This window comes from Cucurbita maxima, unplaced genomic scaffold, assembly GCF_002738345.1.
Source record: "Cucurbita maxima cultivar Rimu unplaced genomic scaffold, Cmax_1.0 Cma_Scf00028, whole genome shotgun sequence".
NCBI classification, from domain to species: domain Eukaryota; kingdom Viridiplantae; phylum Streptophyta; class Magnoliopsida; order Cucurbitales; family Cucurbitaceae; genus Cucurbita; species Cucurbita maxima.
The window spans coordinates 326734-350111 of record NW_019272044.1 but is presented as its reverse complement, the minus strand read 5'-3'; the positions used below and the strand labels follow the sequence as shown (position 1 = coordinate 350111).

Sequence of the window (23378 nt, the reverse complement as noted above, 5' to 3'; positions counted from 1 at the left end):
AAGGGAACCCCTACTACAACCTGTACTTCCTCTAGAAGTTGTTCCTCCCCCACAAGCTGCACTCCCTCCAGAAAACGCACCTCCACCACAAGTTGCACCACCTCGAGTAGCATCAACAGCTCTGGATTGGATCCACTATACAATTAATGTGGGAATCATTCCAGGCAAACAATCCACAACCGGACAGAGGGGCGAACAATTTACGGGACTTCAAACGGTATGACCCACGTCCATTCATAGGTTCAAAGAAAAATCCTACAGCGGCTCAGATGTGGATAACAACTATGGAAACGACCTTTGAATCAATGCCAGGAGAGGGGATCACAACGTGAAATACATTTAAGGAAGCCTTCCTGAAACATTACTATTCGAAGGAAACTCGCATCAAGAAACAAAAAGAATTCAATTACTTGACTCAAGGAGAATGCATTGTAGATCAGTATGACATACCGTCACTAGTAGACATTGAGGAAAAGGAGACGAAGAAATTTGTGTTGGGATTGAACCTGAAAGCCCGCCGCATGTCGAAGAGGTGTTGAGGACGACCAAGGTCTTGGAGGAACCTCAGGAAGAGAAAAACCCAGAGTCAATAGTCGTCGTAGGAAAGAAATGCCCCATCGAGGCCAGACTGGCAGAATTCAAACCGCCACCTCAGAGACCTCGATATCATGACAGGCGACCTGCCCCGCCCCCAATAGACCGAACCCCAGGATCGAAACAAGAAAAACCCCGACGTCTCGAATGTGGGAAACCCCTATGTCTCGAATGTGGGAAGCAACATTACGGCAGATGTAAGGCAGGCTCTAGTGTATGTTATAGGTGAAGTCGTGCATGTCACCTAACTAAAATCTGCCCTATAAGGGTCATGGGAAACCCAAGGAACCCCCTAGAGGCCCGATTATTCTAGAACCCACCATGCAAACCCGCGCATAGACCAAGGCATATGCAACTACCAATAAGGATGTGGGAACGTCTGGCACCGTGGTGACAGGTACGCTTTCCATACTAGGACACTTTGCATTAACGTTGTTTGATTCGGGTTCAACCCATTCTTTTGTTTCCTTGCTTTTTGTTAGTCAAGCAGGGTTCATAGTTGAACCCTTATTGCATGTGTTGTCGGTTGTACCCCAGCGGAGGTAGACCAAGTTACTGAAAATAGAGTAAAAGACGGACAAGTAGTAGTAGATGGACGAACAATCAAAGTAGACCTAAAAGTAGTAAATATGACAGATTTCAACGTCATACTAGGAATGGACTGGCTAGTCGAAAACTTTGCTAGTATAGATTTCCATAAGAAAGGAGTAGTATTCACACCTCCAAAGAGACTTACCTTTAAATTTAAAGGAAGTTGCACAGTCACCACCCAAAAATAATATGATGAAAGCCACAAGCCTAGTACAAAAAGGGGAGTGTGTGATTCTAGCCTGTGTGGTAGACACAAAAGGAAAAGAGAAAACAATGAATTCGGTACCCATACCGCATGGCCCCACCAAAATTAAAAGTGTTGGGATTTATGCCCTAAAGCCTTGTAATTAATTATGTAGTTTTTAACAATAATTTATATTATTTTATTTGTAATTTAATTCTTACCCATGGTTTGAAAATCTAAGGTTATTAATGTAATCTTGAACAGTATGTGGTTGACAAACAAGAGGATCGTGTTCAACTAATAACCTAAAGAGTCTATAGTATATGGATAAGGATAGGTGGCTTATCCTAGTAACACTATTGATACGACCCACTTTGTAATCGTTACAGATGATTTGATCCAAATCATTCATGTGGATACATGTAAATGAGGGTATCCTATATAATGAGTTTGATTAGACTGGACCAAGAAATATTTAATCTCTCTTTATAAATCTGTTAATTGAGAAAATTAATATTGATCATATGCGACTCGATCTTAATCCTGAGTGAGTTATGAACTCCTGCCTGTGAGGGTTTGTCCTTTAATTTACATGGGTGATAATGGCTTTTTTAGCCGATTCAATATGCCTACTTGGAAACTTGAACAAACATGAAATTGGGAACATAATATCATGAGATGAAATTCACTCATTTCCATATAAGGAAAGTAGATGAGTTTTTTTTCTCAAGTACTGATTTCAGACTTGAACAATGGGCCCCACCCTCTCATTGGCCGAGAGGGACTTGGTTTATGATTGGATTTGGAGCTTATAATCTATAGGTTCATAAGGTCCCCTTGCTAGCTCATAGTAACGTGGCTGAAAGGTTCAATTTATTTGAAAGAAAATTTGAAGTATTGAAATTGATATTTAATATATTAGATATATTAAATATAAAGGAGAAAATGAATTTAATTTGAAATGTCAAATTAATATTTAATATATTAGATATATTAAATAAAGAGAGAAAATATATTTAATTTGAAAAATTCAAATTAATATTTAATATATTAGATATGTTAAATATAAGTGGAGAAAAATATATTAATTTGAAGGGTTAAAATTAATATTTAATATATTAGATATATTAAAGGAAAAATATAATTATTGTATTTGATACAATTAAATATTAAATCAATTAATGTATTTTGATACATTAAATAAAAATATATTTAAAATTTGAATGAGATTCAAATTAATTAAATATATATTAGGATATCTTATAATACCTAAATATGATTTATATAAGGTATTATATCTTAATATATTAAATGTGTAAATATATCCTTGGGTTGAGCCAAAACACACATCAATCTCTCCCACTTTCTCTAGAGAATGAAATTACATCTCTAGAGAATTCTCAAAACTCTTTCTTCTTCTCCAATTCCTTTGGGATTTTCTTTCAAGAGGCTCCTACAAGCCTTAACCTTGTGTTCGAGTCATAGCAAGGAAGATTTTGTGGAATGTTGAAGAACTTCTGCATGGTTGGAATACTCCGAGAAGTCTTGCAAGCTAGGGTTTCTAGCTAGGTAGAGTTATTATTCTTCTATTTATTGCTTTATTTTAATTCTTAATAAAAATCAAAACGGTTCCTAATGCTTCCTCTACGTGGATGAAGAGTTTATTCCCTTAAAAAAGAACTTAAATTAAAACTACAAGACTTATTAGATAAAAGTTTCATTCAACCTAGCGTATCCCCTTAGGGTGCACCAGTGTTGTTTGTTAAAAAGAAAAACGGTTCGATGCATCTGTGCATTGATTACAGAGAACTAAATAAGAGAACGATAAAGAACAAATACCCATTACCACACATCGAGAACCTATTTGACCAACTATGAGAAGCAACAATATTTTCCAAAATAAATCAGGATACCATCAAATTAAGATTAAAGACATAGATATACTGAAAATAGCATGTCGAACCAAATATGGCCACTACGAGTTTGTAGTAATGTCCTTTGGCCTCACTAAAAGTCCAGCAATGTTCATGGAATTAATGAATCGAGTATTCAAGGAGTGCTTAGACACGTTCGTGATTGTGTTCATAGATGATATCCTAATATACTAAAAAACGGACTAAGAACACCAAGAACACTTTCGAAAAACCCTAACTATCTTAAGAACGAATAAATTGTATACCAAATTTTTCAAATGTGAATTTTGGCTACAACAAGTTTCATTCTTAGGACATGTGGTGTCTGAAGCCTGAATTTTAGTAGATCCCACTAAGATAGAAGCCATCACGAAATGGGAATGCCCAACTACGGTCATAGAGGTACGAAGTTTCTTGGGATTGGCAGCTTACTGTCAAAGGTTTGTCCAAAACTTCTCTAGGATAGCCTTGCCTCTCACCTAACTGACAAAAAATTGTGTATCTTTTTCATGCAACTTTTCCTATGAGGCGAGTTTTCAGGATTTAAAGCAAAGTTTAGTGTCCGCCCTAGTGCTCACAATTCCAAAAAGCTCGGCGGGCTACATAATATATAGTGACACATCCAAAAAGGGGCTAGGCTGCGTATTAATGTAATATGACAATGTTGTTGAGTATGTTAGATAAAGGCTATGGTTTCCTTACATTTCGTGAGTTGTTTTTAATTTTTGAAAAATCTGAATTAATGGTCACAAGTTTAAGGGAATAGCGTAATTTTTTCTGGCTATTTTGGCCAAGGGTGCAAGTTGTGCCCACTACTGCTAAATTTAGGATAGGTTTGTTATTTAAATATGTTAAACTGAATTAAATAAAAATCATCGGGTTTTAATCAAATATATTCTCTCTTCTTTCATTATTTTTTTATTCGAGGAAGATTTCCTTCTGGTTTTTACTCGTAGACGTTTTCCGCTTAATTGCCAGAAGTTAACAAGTGGTATCAGAGTTTGGTTTAAGCCATCGGTTGTATATCATTGCGGAGGAGCCAACTTTATCAACAGTCAAGTTGAATAGCTCATGTGGTTAGAGCGTTGACCTAACAACACATAGGTCTCAGGTTTGAAGTAGAAGAAAATGCAAAGTGCGAAAGTACACACATCACAGTGGAAGAGGTGACTCGAAGACTCATCAAGTCGCGATTTCAATCGAGACATTGCTTGACGTGAACGACCTAACGATGGAAGAGGTGACTCGAAGACTCGATCAAGTCGCGATTTCAATCGAGACATCACATTGCTTGACGTGAATGACCTAACGGTGGAAGAGGTGACTCGAAGACTCGATCAAATCGCGATTTCAATCGAGACACGACATTGCTTGACGTGAACGACCTAACGGTGGAAGAGGTGACTCGAAGACTCGATCAAGTCACGATTTCAATCGAGACATGACATTGCTTGACGTGAATGACCTAACGATGGAAGAGGTGACTCGAAGACTCGATCAAGTCGCGATTTCAATCGAGACATTGCTTGACGTGAACGTCCTAACGGTGGAAGAGGTGACTTGAAGACTTGATCAAGTCGCAATTTCAATCGAGACATTGCTTGACGTGAACGACCTAATGGTGGAAAAGGTGACTTGAAGACTTTGTAACATCGAGCAGGCCGATCCAATGCTCGAACTGTGGGAAAAGAGGTCACCTTAGCAAGAATTGCTGGAGCAAGCTCAGGAACTAGGAGAAGCCTGAGAAGGCCCATGTGGCTCAATTCGAGGAGGATGAGCCAGCTCTCTTTATGGTAAGTGCATCGGTCTTATCCGACGTCCCCAATTTCGATTCTAAATCCACGGAGTTGGAGGTAATCGACGAGGTAATTGATGACGGCGTAACTGTTCCTCTGGTGAGCGTCAAACCCAAGGAAGAGCTCCTTCCAAATCCACGGAGTTGGAGGTAATCGACGAGGTAATTGATGACAGCGTAATTGTTCCTCTGGTGAGCGTCAAACTCGAGGAAGAGCTCCAGCTGGGGAGCCTCAATTCAACTGAAGGAGGAGCGAGTGTTCGCTCAGATCGGCAAGAGGGACGAGCAGCATGAGCACCGACGATGGGTCCTTGACATAGGGGCAACAATCCATATAACCGGGGCTAGATCTACATTCTTCGAGCTCGACTCGGGAATTCGCGAGACGGTGAAATTGACTGGCGTCACCATCCTGTATATCAGCAAGGGAGAGGCGAGCACCACAAGCTGACTGGCGTCTATTTCCATCCCGAGGCTCAAGGCTAACCTTGTGAGCCTGGGTCAACTCGATGAGGCTGGCTGCTTCATTTCTATCGAGTGCGGGCTGCTCACATAAGTTTGACGAACGACAAACCGTCTTTACATCCTGGAGTTGGAGAAAGAGCAACCTGTCAACCTCTCGGCCAAGACCGAAGAGGTATCTTGGAGGTGGCATGCAAGGTACGGGCACTTAAACTTTCTTGCTCTACAAAAATTACACAAGGAAGAGATGGTGCACGGTTTGCCGGCAATCAAAGGCATGAACAAGCTGTGCGACGGGTGCCTCATTGACAAACAGAGACGCATCTCCTTTTCGTCGCAGGCATCCTACCGCGCCGGTGAGCCATTGGAGCTCGTGCATGGCGATATCTGCGGGTCCATCAAGCCGACGACCCAGGCGGTAAGACCCTCTTCCTCCTGCTGGTCGATGACAAAAGCCGCTTCATGTGGCTGATCCTGCTGCAAGCGAAAAGTGAGGCGGCAGAGGCGGTTAAGTGCATTCACCTCGACAAGTTTTGGTAAGTACTGCAATGAGTTCGGCATACAACGGCACCTAACGGCGCCCTACTTCCCTCAACAGAACGAAGTGGTGGAGCACCAAAATCAGACCATCGTTGGGATAGCGAGGTCATTGCTAATGACGACCAGGATGCCTGGGAGATTTTGGGGAGAGGTGGTAATGACGACAGTCTACTTCCTCAATCATTCTCAAACGCGAAGCCTCGATGGGAAGACGCCACACAAGGCTTGGTACAACAAAAAGCCAGTGGTACATCATCTCCGAGTGATCGGCTGCGTCGCATACATGAAGGTAGCGCGTCCACACCTTGCCAAGCTCGATCCCTAGGGGCTGAAAGTCGTCTTCATTGGCTATGAACCCGGGAGCAAGGCGTACAGACTCTATGATCCTGCGTGGGGGCAAGCTCATGTGTCTCGCGACGTCATCTTCGACGAAAGCACATTCTGGCAGTGGAACGACATGATCGAGGCAGACCACAACCCAAATCAATTCACGGTGGAGTACCTCGTTACTGAGCCAGAAGAAGGAGAAGCCCAACATCAGGAACCTTTACCGCTGCCAGTAGCTGCACTCCCTAAACCAGTGAAGTTCACAACACCACGGACTGTAGATTCGACGCTGGATGTCGATCACGATGATGATCTAGTGGCCAGGTACTGGAGGATGGACGACCTAGTGGGAGGAGGTGAACCACCTGGACTGGCGGCGCACGAACTCGAACAAGAGGTGGCTGAACTGCATGCCATCAGCGCAGATGAAGCGAACACCTTCGCTGAAGCAGAAAAGAACCTGTGCTGGCTAAAGGCAATGTAGGAGGAGATGACATCCATCACCGAGAACCAGACATGGAGTCTGGAGGATATGTTGCTGGGACATCGAGCCTAGAGCTCAAATGGGTCTTCAAACTGAAGCGCAACGAAAAGAGAGAAGTTGTGAAACACAAGGCCTGTCTGGTGGCGAAGAGCTACGTCCAGAAGCAAGGAGTGAATTTCGAGGAGGTATTCACATCGGTGACAAGGCTGGAATCTATCGACCTATTGCTGGCAATCATGATACATCATTCCTGGGAGGTTCACCACATGGACGTGAAATCCGCGTTCCTGAACGGATAACTGAAGAAGACCGTCTATGTTCGACAACCACCGGGCTTCCTGGACAACAAAAATCCTGACAAGGTATTGCGCCTGTATAAGGCACTCTATGGGCTTCGACAAGCACCACGAGCCTAGAACGTGAAGCTCGATAATACCCTACTGTCGCTGAAGTTCAAGTGTTGTGCCTCTAATCATGGCATGAACACGCATGGCCACGACAAGCAGTGACTGATCATGGGAGTGTATGTCGACGACCTCATAATCACTAGAGGCAACATGGAGGTCCTCAGAAGGTTCAAGAGGGAGATGTCACGGAAGGTTCAAGAAGGAGATGTCAAAGAACTTCAAGATGAGCGATCTCAGTGTGCTCAGCTACTACCTCGGCATCGAAGTGCAACAGAGTTCTACCGGCATCACCATTTGCCAAAGTGCGTTTGCGAAGAAGCTGCTGGACACAACTGGACTTGTGGATAGTAACCCAACAAGGACGCCAATGGAGGCCCGGCTCCAGCTAAGGAAAGCCGGCACTACGACGACAGTCAACGCCACCAATTATTGCAGCATTGTCAGTTGCCTCCGCTATCTGGTAAACACATGCCCTGACCTTTCTTACTCAGTTGGATACGTGAGTAGATTCATGGAAGCACCTCGGGAGGAGCATCTTGTGGCTGTCAAGCGCATCCTGCGCTATGTGACTAGAGAAAGGGTCAAAGACCTTTCCATGGCTTATGCTACTATGGAACGACTATTTGACCTTAGCAACAATCAATCCCAAAACAAAAGACGAAACTAGGCTTCCATAAGTGGGGGTTATGTATATTATTGACCCAACTGTTCGAAAGGCAAGGGAGGTGACAGACTTAAAGGTAGAGGAGGGGAATGCATGTTAAACCCTCACTGATAAGAAAAGGAACCACTACAAGGGGAGTAAGATTCGGATTACCTTGTTGATCGAATATCTCAAGGCAAGAACATTGTTTGAGATTCGAATCACTCCACAAGCAAGATCGATCATGTCGAGCTTGAATGAATCTTGTTGATCAAATATCTCAAGGCAAGAACACTTCCATGAGATTCGAATCACTCCACAAGCAAGATTGATCATGCCGAGCTTGAATGATTCTACATGCAACCTAAACTACATAGAATTGCAAAGAAACTTAGCCATTGACTAAAGAAGAGCACAAATGCTTCTTTTTACTATATTTTTCAAGTCTCTTACACATACAACATACATGGCTTTATATAGCCTCAAAATGAAACTACTAAAGTCATTCCGAGTTGTAACATTCATACCTAATGACCATAATTAACCATTATGTAATTGTAACCTATAGTAAATAAAGTCTTAAAATACATAAATGAAATACAATAACTCTAAATTGTAACCCACCCAAAATTTATAACAATCAAACTTCATTCTTCTTCAATGTGGCATGAATTGAAACATCTTTTGATAATTTTGACAACCTTTTCTTCACATCTTCATTGAAGTATATTGTATGATTGATGTCTTTTGGTTCATATCATTCTCCACTTCTTCAAGAGGATTCGTCCTCGAATCTATTTGTGAAACTTTGCTGCAAAAAATAAGTTATGGAAATACAAAGGACCTCACAACACTCTCTCACGTGTATACACTCAAGGAATTTTAGGCCACTCTGTTTGCACTCATTTACACAAATGAATCTCTCATTCTCACCTCTCAAATTTTCTAGTAGAGCCCATAATTGATTTTTTTTATTTTTTATTTTGGGTCGATTAAAAACTAAAAAGATAAAAACAAATTGAAAAGAAATGCAAAGGAAACATATATCCGATCTTGAGCCTTAAACTCTGATACCAAATGATAAGAAAAGGAACCACTACAAGGGAAGTAAGATTCGAATTACCTTGTTGATCGAATATCTCAAGGCAAGAACATTGTTTGAGATTCGAATCACTCCACAAGCAAGATCGATCATGTCTAGCTTGAATGATTCTTGTTGATCAAATATCTCAAGGCAAGAACATTGTTTGAGATTCGAATCACTCCACAAGCAAGATCGATCATGTCTAGCTTGAATGATTCTTGTTGATCAAATATCTCAAGGCAAGAACACTTCCATGAGATTTGAATCACTCCACAAGCAAGATTGATCATGTCGAGCTTGAATGATTCTACATGCAACCTAAACTACATAGAATTGCAAAGAAACTTAGCCATTGGCTAAAGAAGAGCACAAATGTTTCTTTTAACTATATTTTTCAAGTCTCTTACACATACAACATACATGGCTTTATATAGCCTCAAAATGAAACTACTAAAGTCATTCCAAGAGTTGTAACATTCATACCTAATGACCATAATTAACCATTATGTAATTGTAACCTATAGTAAATAAAGTCTTAAAATACATAAATGAAATACAATAACTCTAAATTGTAACCCACCCAAAATTTATAACAATCAAACTTCATTCTTCTTCAATGTGGCATGAATTGAAACATCTTTTGATAATTTTGACAACCTTTTCTTCACATCTTCATTGAAGTATATTGAATGATTGATGTCTTTTGGTTCATATCACTCACCATCATTCAAACTAATACCCGTCAACCAAAAGTGGTGAATATTATGTTGATACTATAGTTAAGAAAGGATATCCATGTTGAACCCATGCTCGTCACCATTTCGTAGTTGAAGTAGTGAGCTCGAGTGAGCTAACTCCAACAAACCCTTGCAGTCACTAGAGGAACACCGTGACACAAGGGTAGAATGTCAAACAAAGGATTTAATCCCACCTTGACAAATAAATCATGTTATTGAATCTATTCAGGAGCAAGATTGCCTGCAACAGATGTGTGTCATATGACTCAACCAAAGCTAGCTAAGTTCAACAAACAGCAACATGACTTGTTGAAAGTCAGGTTCATTAGAACGGTAAAGATTATTGTCAATGATCACCCAAATGCAAGGGAGACCCCAAGACAACATCTCCATCAAAGGAGGGAAACGAAGACAACCCTACAAAGTAACTCGTGTTTACTCATAAAGACTATCTGAATAGATGAAGAGAAGGGTCAGTCGAAAGTGTGGGCCACGACAATTCCAAAATGGAGACATAGTTTTAATCAAGTTGAGGTCAGATCAACTTTGATTTCAAAGTAATAAGAATCAACTATTGCTGCAAAAATACTATGGACTAGTCGAAGTCATTCTAAAGGTCGGAAATACATCATATAGGATATAATTGCTCCCGTTAGATGCGGACTAATTGCCCCCTATTCTTCATGTCAGTAACTTGAAATGTTACTATCCTGACCAAGATGACTACAAGCACAAGGAGGTGGTATTACCTCATGCAACGAAAAAAAACTCCACCAAGAAGAATTTAGGAGAGACTTAAATAGAGAAAACACAAAGAGTTGACGAATTGAGAAGTGATTTTTAATAGTTCTTGGTAGATTGGAAGATACTCCTCAATGCAAGATCAGCTGGAAGCCCATCGAGAGACCTAAAATCAGCCTCATCCAACATTGCTTGGTTCGTGAAGAGTTAATTGACAGAAATGTCAACCAATTAAGTGAAAAAGGATGCAACAGTCATGCTTGTCCAAGACGTCTTGCCTACAGCCGCATGTCGGATATCCTTGTCATACTTGTCTAAGGCATGTTTTCCATGATCGTATGTTCATTCTAAACTCATTTTACTTGTTTTCATGTATAGTTAGGTCTTTACTATTCCTGTCAGGAGGCATATGACCATTTACCAAAATCATGTCTACACTTGCGGTGGCTAAAATGACCCAAAATATACTACAAGGGGATGTAACTAATTGTCAACTCTTTCCACCCAGGTTATATGTTATCAATGTTATGGTTATTGCTTATTCACTTTTAGCTTATAACATTGATTTCTCTCAAATTATTTTTAACACAATTTCTTGCTCAAGTTTCATAAAACATTTTCTGCCAAATGTGACGTGAGGCTCGACCATACATCAAAATTACCAGAAAGTTTGTTTTTCACACAATTGATTTATTCATCAAGCTAGAACAAGTGTTGAACAATCGGTCCCATTGCCGCAAGAGTTCAATTGTGACAATTTGCATGCACGAAAGACTCCTCTCTAAAGCGTATGTTGCAATTGAGCCTTCGTATAACTTTTTTTTTTTTTAATCTCGATTTGATACTAACTTTATCTTAATGTGAATTAGGTTCCATCAAAAGAAATTCAAAATTTTTGGACACCTCATTTGGGAGAAATGGTATTCAGGACGACACACGTCAACAAAGTAAGTAACCATACAGATTCTCGGCAAGTAAGACTTGTAGGGATCGCTTGGAAATGCATGCATGGTAGTAAATCTTATCCTAGGTGAATAGATTCAATATGATTAGAGCCTAGAAAGATCAGATAAGCACGAGATTGGTCACACATATTGTAGGAGTTTAAGAACTTCTCCTTAATTATTGTTATGGATTGTTTACTACTAATATGTTCGTAAATATGTTAAAACGATGATGAAAACTTGTGATCTTTGCTTGGGTTGTTTGATGGATGTTATCCCCCCGTTGAGCATATTTTGTTGAATTGCATGTCTTATTGTACATTATTTTCAAGTGCATGAATGTCTTAATAGAAATAAGTGGCAATCAACAAGTATAGACCTTAGTGCTCTCAAACCAAGCAAGACTCAAGCAGCCAAAACAGAGAAACCTGGAGAGGAGAGTCCACGTCAAAGCCATCAAGCCACCCTAGTAACCTAGAGAATTGCAACGATAAACTAGAACAACTAAGGTAGTGTTCAAGCTGATTGTAGTAGGTATGGTGTCAAACTGACTTCCACTTGCCTCCATACCAGTACCAATACCGTTAAGTTAGGGGTTGACTGGTTAGGGTTGTGTGACAGATAGGTTAGTTGGACTACCTTACACAGTAGATCAATCCTAAGAGAGGACATATGATTGCGTAGGTAGCCGTAGTTGCTGGAAAGCACAGAGGGGTCGCTCCACCAACCTTGGGTGACATGTTGGTCTCATAGGTAGGGTTTACCAGCTAACCTCCCAAGGATGATTAGAGCAGGCCAGCACATGTTGAGTTTTATGTTCTAAAATTCATAGTTGGTAAACAAAAACATATTCTATTTTCAATAAAGTTATTATTGAATTCAGTTAAAGATTGTTATTGAATAAATTGAATTTTATGATCATTCATCTAAATCCAATAAACTAAGAATACTCTAGCTATAATATGATTACTTGAACTATATGTAGAGACATAAGAGTGGATCAACTTCAAGTATATAGTCAAAATGATCTATAGTACAGGGATAAGACTGAGTACCTTATTTTGGGGACACTATAGATGCGGCCCACTGATCCTCTAATGAAAAATTGGTTTGTGGTCCAACCACCAAACCGAATCACTCTCGGGCCAATAAGCTTCCCATTTCAGTGGTAAGACTAGGTGAATAGCTGGGGACATAAGGTGCAAGATAGAATTCACTCCTACCCGCTTTTAGGGATAGTAGAGAGGTTATTCCCTTAAGGGGTCTCACCCTCTCATTTGCCCGAGAGGGATTCAGTTTGGTGGTTGGACCACAAACCAATTTTTCATTAGAAGATCAATGTGACTTAAGGAACAAGAAGTAACTTTAGGGGTAAAAATGGTAAATTGACCCAACTCTAGTTACAAATAACCTGTGAAGGATTGACTTACTAATCATGGTTATATCAAATAGACAGAAATATATCTATAGTGAGGGGAGTGCAACTAATCATGGTTATATCAAATAGACAGAAATATATCTATAGTGAGGGGAGTGCAACTACTAGGCTATAGTGGAGTGTCCTAGTAGTTAACGAATGTTGGTTAACAAGGTTAATGAGTTTAGCGGGTTAATCTCGGATCATTGTAGTCCATGATCTATAAGTCCATTAGACCCCCCTGGTAGCACATATCGAACTAAACCTTAAAACAGTGTGACAAGTGAGTTCGAAATATTCGAATTCAAATTAGGGAATATGCGCTAAATATATACGATATATTTAACTAAATTTTTTTAATTAATTAAACAAAAAGAGAGAATTGAAGATATTTAAATAAGATTTAAATATTTTAATTATGAATAGGGATTCATAATCAATATGTGCCGGAATTGATTGGGATTGACATTTTATTTAATGTTAAATGTTAATTAAGTTGTTTAATTAATCATTTAATATTATTTAGATTTGAAATTAATTATTTAAATTAATTGTTGAATTAAAATAGAGGATTCACTCAATGAAAAATCCATGTTTGAGTTAGTGGATTATTGAGTGTCAATATATAGTTTAACCAAACTTGCATGTTTGCCCATAATCCCACAAATTTGTGTGGAATTGTGAGTGTCAAAATTTGGTTAACTCACACTTGCATGTTTGCTACATAATTCCATAAATTTGAGTGAGTGGAATTTTGAATGTCAAAATTTGGTATTTCAAATTTGCATGAAGATGCAAATATGACTATAAATAGAGTGATCAAGGTACATGTAAAGTTTCTTGGAAAAACTTTGAGAAAATCCCTCACAAACTCTCTCTTCACATATACTAAATCCCTTCCAAGTTTAGTCACTCACCAGATTCCACAATTCCGTTCTAAGGCCGGAGAATAGTAGGAAAGACATTAGTGGTGGTTCGAAACCGGTTCGTGAGGAAAAAAGAATTTGAACTACAAAAGGTTCGTACTCAAAGTCCTTGAGTTTTAATGCTTATAAACATGCTAGCTAATTTACTATAATTGATGTACTTAGAGTGCCTAAAATCCAAATTGTTTCCGCATGAGTTATATTAGCACCATCAAGCACATACCTCGATGTCTCCACCAGAGAGAAAGTTTTATGAGTTAGCATCTCAGCCTTGGAGTAATCGCTACGTAGGCTAAGATAGTTACCTAAGTCCGAGAGAAGCAAAGGTTGCACACCTAGAGCCTAGAGAAAAGTTCGTGGAAACCTACTAGGTCACGGATATGATGAGAGCCTACAAGTAGTAACTCATGTTATTGGTTGAGGCGAGAGGTACTCGGGAGCTCTGCAGTCACAAAGAGTGTCGACCAAGGAAATCTAGTGTGTCATATGTTAAAGGATGTCATACTTTAGAACTCTTGTATATCTCGTAATCGTTCCTTACTTTGTAAACAATCTCGTACATTTGCCCTTGTAAATGTTCTTACTTTGGTTTTAATGCATGTTCTTACGTTGGTTTTAATGCGAGTTCCATCGCGTAAAATTTTATTGTATTGTTTTTGACTTAGTTTTCGAAGCTTCAAATTTCAAGTCATGACAATATTAATGTACAAATTGATATATTAATTGTCACTCTTTGTCACTCTTTGTTATGATAATATTAATGTACAAATTGATATTAAAGAAATGTTGAAAGATCAGTGTATTGAGAATGATTTGAGCGAAAGTATTGTGGTAGTGACCAAGATGGCTATTTGATGACAATCGTTTTTATTTATATTAAAAATACTCTTTAGGCTCAAGTGTTTAAGAGTTATATAGAATCTTTAGTATTACAAGACATATCTCATCTTCTTATGGTTAATATGTTGGGTGCATAGTATGCTCTAGAACACATGTCTCACCAGCTATAATGCAAGTAGAAGATGGTTGGGATCTATGTCATAAAACCTCATAATTTATTATTTACTTTTTGTATAGGCCTGGTTCCTGTATAGCCATCACTTACCTTAGATCTCTCCATGAGTTCTTAATAAAAGAATTGTTATTAGTTGTCCAATTATTTCAAATAGTTTTTTAGAAGAACTATTAGCTGTTTTAACTAGAAGAGAAAATTTAGAAAATTTGTTAGTGTTTTCTCATACATGTGAGATTTATGCTCTGTTAAAAAGAATTAAAAAGCATAGTGCATATGGTTCTTAGTCCAAGAAACTCTCCTCTCAAGTTGTTTCTTTGTGCTTCATTTATTTGCTTTGGTATATTTCGATCCTAGGTCAAAACCAACAATTGTATCGATCTAAGTCAAATGATTCATCTTGTTCTATGGTAAGAATACCAATTAGCATATATTAACCAAGGTATATAACATCCCAAATTTAAAGAGAAATATTATTAGCCTTAGTTAAAGGACAGAAGCCTTGTTGAAGAAGATAAAACGGTTTCAAAACTGTTTGTATAATATACTAATAAAAGGCCATCAACATCTTCCAGAAGCTTCCATTAGGATTGACAGAAGGAAAAGAAGAAATCAGTGAGTCGGGAGAAGAAGGAACCAAAGAACAGAGCTATGAAGAAACCAATAAAGAGTTAAGAAGAAATCAAAGGCCACTTCAGTTAGTAAAAAGCAACCTACAAGTCATTGTGTTTTATCAAACTTATTATCTCAATCAAAGAAGCCTAGAGTCAAATCTAAAATGAAGTAAGAACCCAATAATAACATGGTTGAAAGATGGTGGAGTATCTTACAACATGATGAAGTTCCTATGCAACAGAGAGAAGCTTAAGAAATTGCATGTTACCGAATTAAAATTTCTTATGAAGAAGACGGAATTGACAAGGGACCAAGTAACGTCGACACTATAGAGTAACGTGCAAATATTCTCACTAAGACCCTAACAAAGGTAAAATTTGTAGACATTCAGGAGTTACTGGAAGTGAAGAATCTCGAGCGTAGACATGCAGGAGTTACTGGAAGTGAAGAATTGGAGCGTAGACATGCACGAGTTACTGGACGTGAAGAATCTCAGCAAAAGTAAAACTTATAGGAAGACTGAATCAATAAACTTGACTTAGTCAAAATAGTTATTAACTACCTAGCAAGTTTTGGAAAATGATTAGTGATCTATTTAAGAGAATTGTTAATAGGAGTTGAATCGAGAAAATTTTGAAAAATAGTTAATGATTTATTTAGCATAATTATTAGCAGTTTTTAAGAAAGTTTAGGAAATTTGTTAGGGCTTTCTCTCGTGGTGAGTCAAAACTCACCCCTTACACATTTTTCATGGCTCATTGCATAGAAGTACTGTGAATAGAAAATAAAATTTCAAATGCTTGAGCTAAAACAAGCTAAACCCAACTCATGGGCTTCTTTTACTACATCTCTAATGTCACAAAAATTGGACTGCTACACAAGTTTTCCAAACACATATTCTTCGGTTTGATTATTTGACACACTTCTCCACAACTTTGAAATCCTTCTCTTCACTTGTTTTAGTAAACTTCAAAGTATTTGGGTCTACTGAAATCGAAACTCCGAGTAGTGCTTCAACTTGAGCAATATACTTGTCTATACTTCCCATATTTTTATTCTTCCTTTGATCTCTACTATCTCTAATTTTAAATTATTCATCGAGATTGATGGGTAATTTAAATCTGATATTTTGAATGACTTTGAGCCAACAAATGAAATATCATTGGAGAATAGTTTCATTTGTTTTTTATTGTAGCCATGAGCACGTTGAAAATTCAAGTAATCTTGGGTGGAGAGATCGTAAACAAGACCAGAATTTGCTGCTTTGTTTGGTTCGACATGGCCTGCACCATATGCCAATGGGTTTGCTTTCTCCTTTTTTTGAGCTTAGTATAGGATTTAAGTCGTTGGCGTTGGTTTCCACTGCCAAACAAAACTATTAGTTTGGAAGATTTAAGTCAAAATGAAAATCCCATAAACCATATATCTTACTATTTATGGTTAAAAATAAACTTGACAAATTACTAGTTTAACTAAACAATATATCTTATATTTATGGTTAAAAATACACTTGACAAATTACTAGTGCGGGAACCTTTAAAATGACCGAAGAATTTTGAATAATGGACCTGTGGTACAGGTCATGATTGCAAATCTTATAGCTGCTCGACTCTATTTTGGATAAAGGGTTCTGAGAAGGCCGATTATGCCAGAAATATAGGGACATGATATGGAAGTGCCCGACAATACATTAAATAGAACCAAACCTTTATCATAAGGTAAACCAGTTATTGATGTTTTTTCAAAGAAAGCCGCTAATATATTTACACTTGGTGCTGTTATATCAGGCTGAAAATATTCCATTGACACATTTAACTTTTTACTATAAAATTACTCAACACACATTTTAACCAACCTTTAGTAATAAGGGCTCAATTAGGTTGGGTCCTCTTGACGAGAACGAAGTCATAATTGATGCTGGTTTGGTTCCCAACTCAGTTCTCACAGAGTCACATAAGCCATTTGAATTTTGATTCAACCACAAGACGTGACGTATAAGTTACAACTTTTAAGTCTAATAAATTTTTAATATTAAAAAATACATCTAATAAATTCTTAATCTTCTAAATTTAAAAGAGTTGGTGAATAAACGTTAAAGTTGATGGAATAAGATGGAGTAATTACTTAGTAGATTGGATGTATTGGTAGACTGAGTCACCATTGGTATAGCTTACATGTGAAGCAGGAAGCAAGTGTGCATCAGCCAAAAGTCCATCCCCACTTCGTGTTTTGGATAATTTAAATAAAAATATACTCACACATCGATGTCAGTAACATCTGGATTTTGCATCTAAAGCACGTATCAATGGATAGAACTTCTCAACTGGTAATGTTTTATTAGAAAGACTTTCACCCTGGTATTGACAATGAAACATCATTGAAAACGACATAAACGTGGTACAAAACTATAAACTTAATCAATATAGAGACACGTATATGATACAATTTTATATTCCAAATGCAATGTACTATGTTTAAACTATATAACAAGTGTCGAATAGAGTACCTTGAAGTGCTTCTTGTCTTCCAACTTCACGTAAGTGGTAAAAAACCGGTCAATTGTGCTAGCTCCCACAGTTATCATCCATGGTGTGACATTTGAGACACGACCTTCAAATGGTCTTAAATTTCTAGCAGAACAAAAACAGTGATGTCGTTCTTCATTGTATGGAAGGACCCTATAGCGATTAGATCATCAGAAAATTCTTCAGCATCTCCACCAAGTGAAACTGACAGAATGTCGACTCCATCACTAATGGTAGCTTCAAAGCTAGCTAGAATATCGGCCATAAAACACTCACCGCCTCTCATTGGAGGCCAACATCCTCTATAGGCAGCAACAGGAGCTTTAGGGGAGCCCCCTTTTGCAGTACCATAACCATTCTCGAAAATGCTTACTCCTTGAACGAAATTGCCTCCAGTTATGGATAAGGTATATGTTCCATGCCCATTTTCGTCCCTTGCTGTTTCATAGCTTAAGTTGAGTGGTCCCATGATAGATGTATATCCTTTGTTGAAATACCGTGCTTCAATCAGCTTCCTGCATTTAAAATCTTTAATTTTACGTCTACTTATACAAGCATTTGATACAATGACAAGCTACAAGCTAGAAGACGAATACAACATGGACATATCTATTAACATTTTTATATAAGAAAAAAATTCAAAAGTCCATGTATTTATGCACGCCTAAAAACATAGGTTAAACCATAAGTTTAGTTTTGATTTTTTTGTTTGTTTTTTTTTAATATATGAAATAAGTGTTTAAACATAATTAAATCTTGAAATTTTAATTTTTATGTCTACTAAATTATGGATCCGTTTGATGTTTATTTAAAAAGTTCACAAATCTACTAAAAAATAAATTGAATGTTCGGAGTTCAATTAGGGATAAAATTTAATTTTATATGTAATAGATCAATTAGTTTTTAAATATTTGCATATGTCTAACACCTATTAGACACAAAAGTGAATGTTTCAATCATATTACACACACATTTTAAAAAAAAATTAGACACAAAAAGTTAAATTCAAATACTTATTAGATACTTTTTAAATTTTAAAGATATCTTAAATATAAATGTGAAAGTTTAGGAACTATACTTGTAATTTAACCCAAAAAAAAAAAAATTGATATAATTTTGTTCTAAAAATGTATGCATTCACGTGTTTATTTAGTATCGTTAACACTTATAACATATGCATCTAACAAATATTAGATTAATAATCACTTTGAACCATTATTGTCCTATGTGTATCTATTATGCTAATAAAAGTGTTTAATTATGCTTTAACATATTAGACAAACGAAAGTGTGAATTAAATAGTGGCAAAGTAACCATAAGAGATTTGATGTTAAGAACCTGTGGCAACCAAAGTTGAAGCCACCTTCACAACTTCCCTCCATCTTGTTGGAATAGGTCTATATCCTTCATCCCTAAAGCTCTTTAATTCTGGCCAAACACCTGTAGGTACCCAAATTATTACAAAAGCGGTCGAATGTCAAAGAACTTATAAGAGGGAAACAGGTTCGACCTGTATCAAGGTTGCCAAAGATTGTAGATTTACCAAATCTTGAAATGTTCCAAAGTGAGTTTGAAGGAATTCATCATCATTCTCAACTCCAAGAAAGTTCCATGATCGTGTGGAGTGCAGTTTTAGTCCTTTGTTTTCATACACGGATACCACATCAAGATGCTCTAAAAAAAGAAAAGGACAAAAACACCTTCATTATCATACCGAATGAAATAGGAACAAACAGAGTATGAGGAAGAAAATCATGATAGCCATAGCCATAGAAAGTGATAGGTTATTTTACTTGCTACATCTTCTGCAACTTTCCGATCAAGAACAGCTGCAAAGCCATTGATATTTCTAGTGTTTGATAAATGATTGCTTCTTTAGCTGCTTTATTAGTGTACTTAGAAATAGAAACATAAGAGAGTAAATGAAGAGTGAGAGTTCAACAAATCTGCACACATGATTTGAAACTAAAAACTTCACCTTCCTAACACGGATCCAAGTAGACTATAGTGAGCTTCTGTTGCAAGTTGGAGATCAATAATAGAAGGATTCAACCTAGGTGGATGTGATCCCAAGTAAACAATATAAGACGGCACAAAATATAATAATTTTTGTTTATGGTACTGAAAAGTCGAAACTTTCATAATTTTAAGAAGTATTTAGAGGGACTCAATTTAACTATAACTTTATTAAATGGAATTCCTTCGAGAGGGATACAAATTTTTATCCATATTAATTTATGACATGAATAAACAAAAAGAAAAATAGGATAAAAGTAAGTTATATAGAGAGAGAAATGTATACATAAACCAATATAAAAAAAAATTACAAATTACAAGACTTTAATAATTTAAAATATTTAATGTCGGCCTGAAGTCTAATACATGAACTATTGTAAAATTTAGCAAAATAGTTTGGCAAAAGTTTGAATTTAAAATTGATTTGATGAGCTCAGATAGGTTGACATGGATTTCAAAGAACAAAATCGAACTTTTATTAAGGATAAATTGACTTAAGCTAATCAAGTAAGTGACCTTACTATAAGATAGACTAGAAATTGTACGAGAAATTGTATTAGTTACAATTTATGATCGTTTGAGATGACATACGATGATGCATGCGATATTTATGTTTAGGATGTATGAGTTGTATCGTATGATATCGTACGCTAGTTGTATGATGATGTATGAGTTATGATGTATAAACTATGATGTATGATGTACGGGAGCTACATTACAATGTATGACGTACTTGACATGTTTGATGCACTTAATGGCATTATGATGAGTATGACGTGTTTACATGGCGTTTATCTTTTTATGTTGTTGTTTCCATATTAAGCATGTTAGATTATGCTAAGTGTCATATTGCATCAGGTTGATAGAGGGACTTAGGACACAACCCTAAGAGTATAAAAATGATATTAATATAAATATCTAACGAGCGTGTTACTAAACGTAACAAAGAGATGAGATTAGGGTTGTGTCACAAGAGATGTTAAGATGAGAATTAGAGGTGCATATTATGTATGCACAAGCACATCGAATTCCTAAAATACCTTGACAAAATAACTTCTATCCTAAAATACCTCAATAAAATGTCTCTTAAACTTCAGGAAAATAACTCCTATACCACCTCAGTCCTACTCCATCAAAATGACTCCTAAAATCTTTTCAAACTTCTTTAGTAATTCCTTCTTCAATATTAAAGTCCACCTCTTTTTAAAAATGTCAAACTTCTGTCCTAAAATACCTCAACATACAAATAAGTAATTCATTTCTCATAAACAAGTAATTTTTTCTTGCCAAAACAAAGTAACAAACTAACCAAAACAAAATGCTCCTAAAATACCTATGAGTACAATGACTCCTAAAACAAATCAACAAGTAATTCATTTAATCAACAAGTAATTTTTTTATGCTAAAACAAAGTAATTCCTTCATGCCAAAACAAAACAACAAAATTGCTCCTTAAATACTAGTTTCACCTATCCTTAAATCTCTCACAATTTCTCTCCTAAAATACATCAACAAACCACCAACAAATAATTTCTTCGTGCCAAAACATGACTCTTAAAATCAAAACAACATGACTCCTAAAATACCACAACAAACCAAAGTCTAGGAAACAAAAATGACCTACATATTTGAGAAGTGGAGGGATGTCTTGTCCATTGAAGAATTTGTCAAAGTAGGTTAGTTAGATCTTATTTTCTTTTATATCTAGAAGAATCCAAGGAAAATGGTCAAAAGTAACTTTGAACAAAATAAAATAAAAAAAAAAATAGAGAGAAAGAAAAGGAAAAGTATAGGAAGGCTGTCAAACTGATTTTAAATGGTAGGGTTAAAGAAACAATAATATTGAAACACAATTTAGAATATTATAACAAATAATATTTGGACGGTAGGGTTAAAGAAGAAATAATATTGACCTACTTTTTAAATTTATTTTTTACTACCCTACACAATTTAGTAACAATGAAAACATAGAATTTGATTTTTTATTGAGGCAGTTAAGTTTATATTCAAAATAGGTGAAGCCTCGACATAAGTGAGAACAAATTCGAAGGAAGAAAGCAAGCAAATTCGGAGCTTGATAAAACTTTGGCTAAGGCCAACCATGTAAGTGGCCTTACTATTGGCTCAGTCGAAAGATTTGTCTTATGTATGATGACACGTGTCTAGTGGCCCTTGCACGTGTCATTTATGCTTTATGTTATATGTTGATGCGATGATGTTATATGATGATATAGTTATATGATGATGTCATCATGTCTTATGATGACGTGATGACATTAAATGATTATGTGATGATGTTATATGATGATGTGATGAAGTTATATGATGACGTGATGAAGTTAAATGATGATGTGATGATGTGAAGACGTTAAAAGAGGATGTGATGATATGATGATGTGATCATGTGATCATGTTATATGATGATGTGAAGATGTTAAAAGATGATGTGATCATATTATATGATGACATGATGACACTAAATGATGATGTGATCACGTTATATGGTGATGTGAAGACGTTAAAAGATGATGTGATGATGTTATATGATGACATGATGATGTTAAATGATGATGTGATGATGTTATACGATGATGTGAAGACGTTAAAAGATGATGTGATGATGTTATATGATAACGTGATGACGTTAAATGATGATGTGATGATGTTATATGATGATGCGAAGACGTTAAATGATAATGTGATCATGTTATATGATGATGTGAAAATGTTAAAAGATGATGTGATCATGTTATATGATGATATGGACACTAAATGATGATGTGATCACGTTATATGATGATGTGAAGACGTTAAAAGATGATGTGATGATGTTATATGATGATGTGATGACACTAAATGATGATGTGATGATGTTATTGATGTGATTATGTACATGATGTTGACATGATGATGATGTTGCATGATAACAAGATGATGTGAGACGTATGATGATAAAATGACTTCATATGATGATGTGCATGTATTAAATGTCACAGTTTACTATGACAATGAGTTTTCAAAGATGCAACTCTAGTTAATGTTATTGATGATGAAGAAGGTATGGAGGTCAATGCTTGCATGTTACTTAAAGTATTGTGTGAATGATTTATAGAGTAACGTTATAAAGATATTTAAAGATGATTTAAAGATGAAAACTATAGGGACTTCATGCATTTTGTTTGTTCATATGCATAGAGATACTTCCCCATTGATGATAATGTGTACATACGCGTACATTATGATAATAATAATGATCATGCCTCACATGACACTTGAGGTCTGCTAATCTCCAGACGTCGCTACAAACAGCTAACTCAACTATGATGGGTCTAGAGGGGGGTGAACTGTCTGGAGATCCACACTCGCACGTGTGGGTCATGTGTAGGGAAGTACTACACATCCAATTTTGTCTAGACTGGAG

General features: G+C 36.7%; 1 pseudogene; it reads right to left on the bottom strand.

Annotated features, from left to right (window-relative positions):
* Nucleotides 1-16326: 16326 nt before the first annotated feature.
* On the bottom strand, nucleotides 16327-20083 carry LOC111500165 (annotated as a pseudogene).
* Between the last annotated feature and the right edge of the window lie 3295 nt (nucleotides 20084-23378).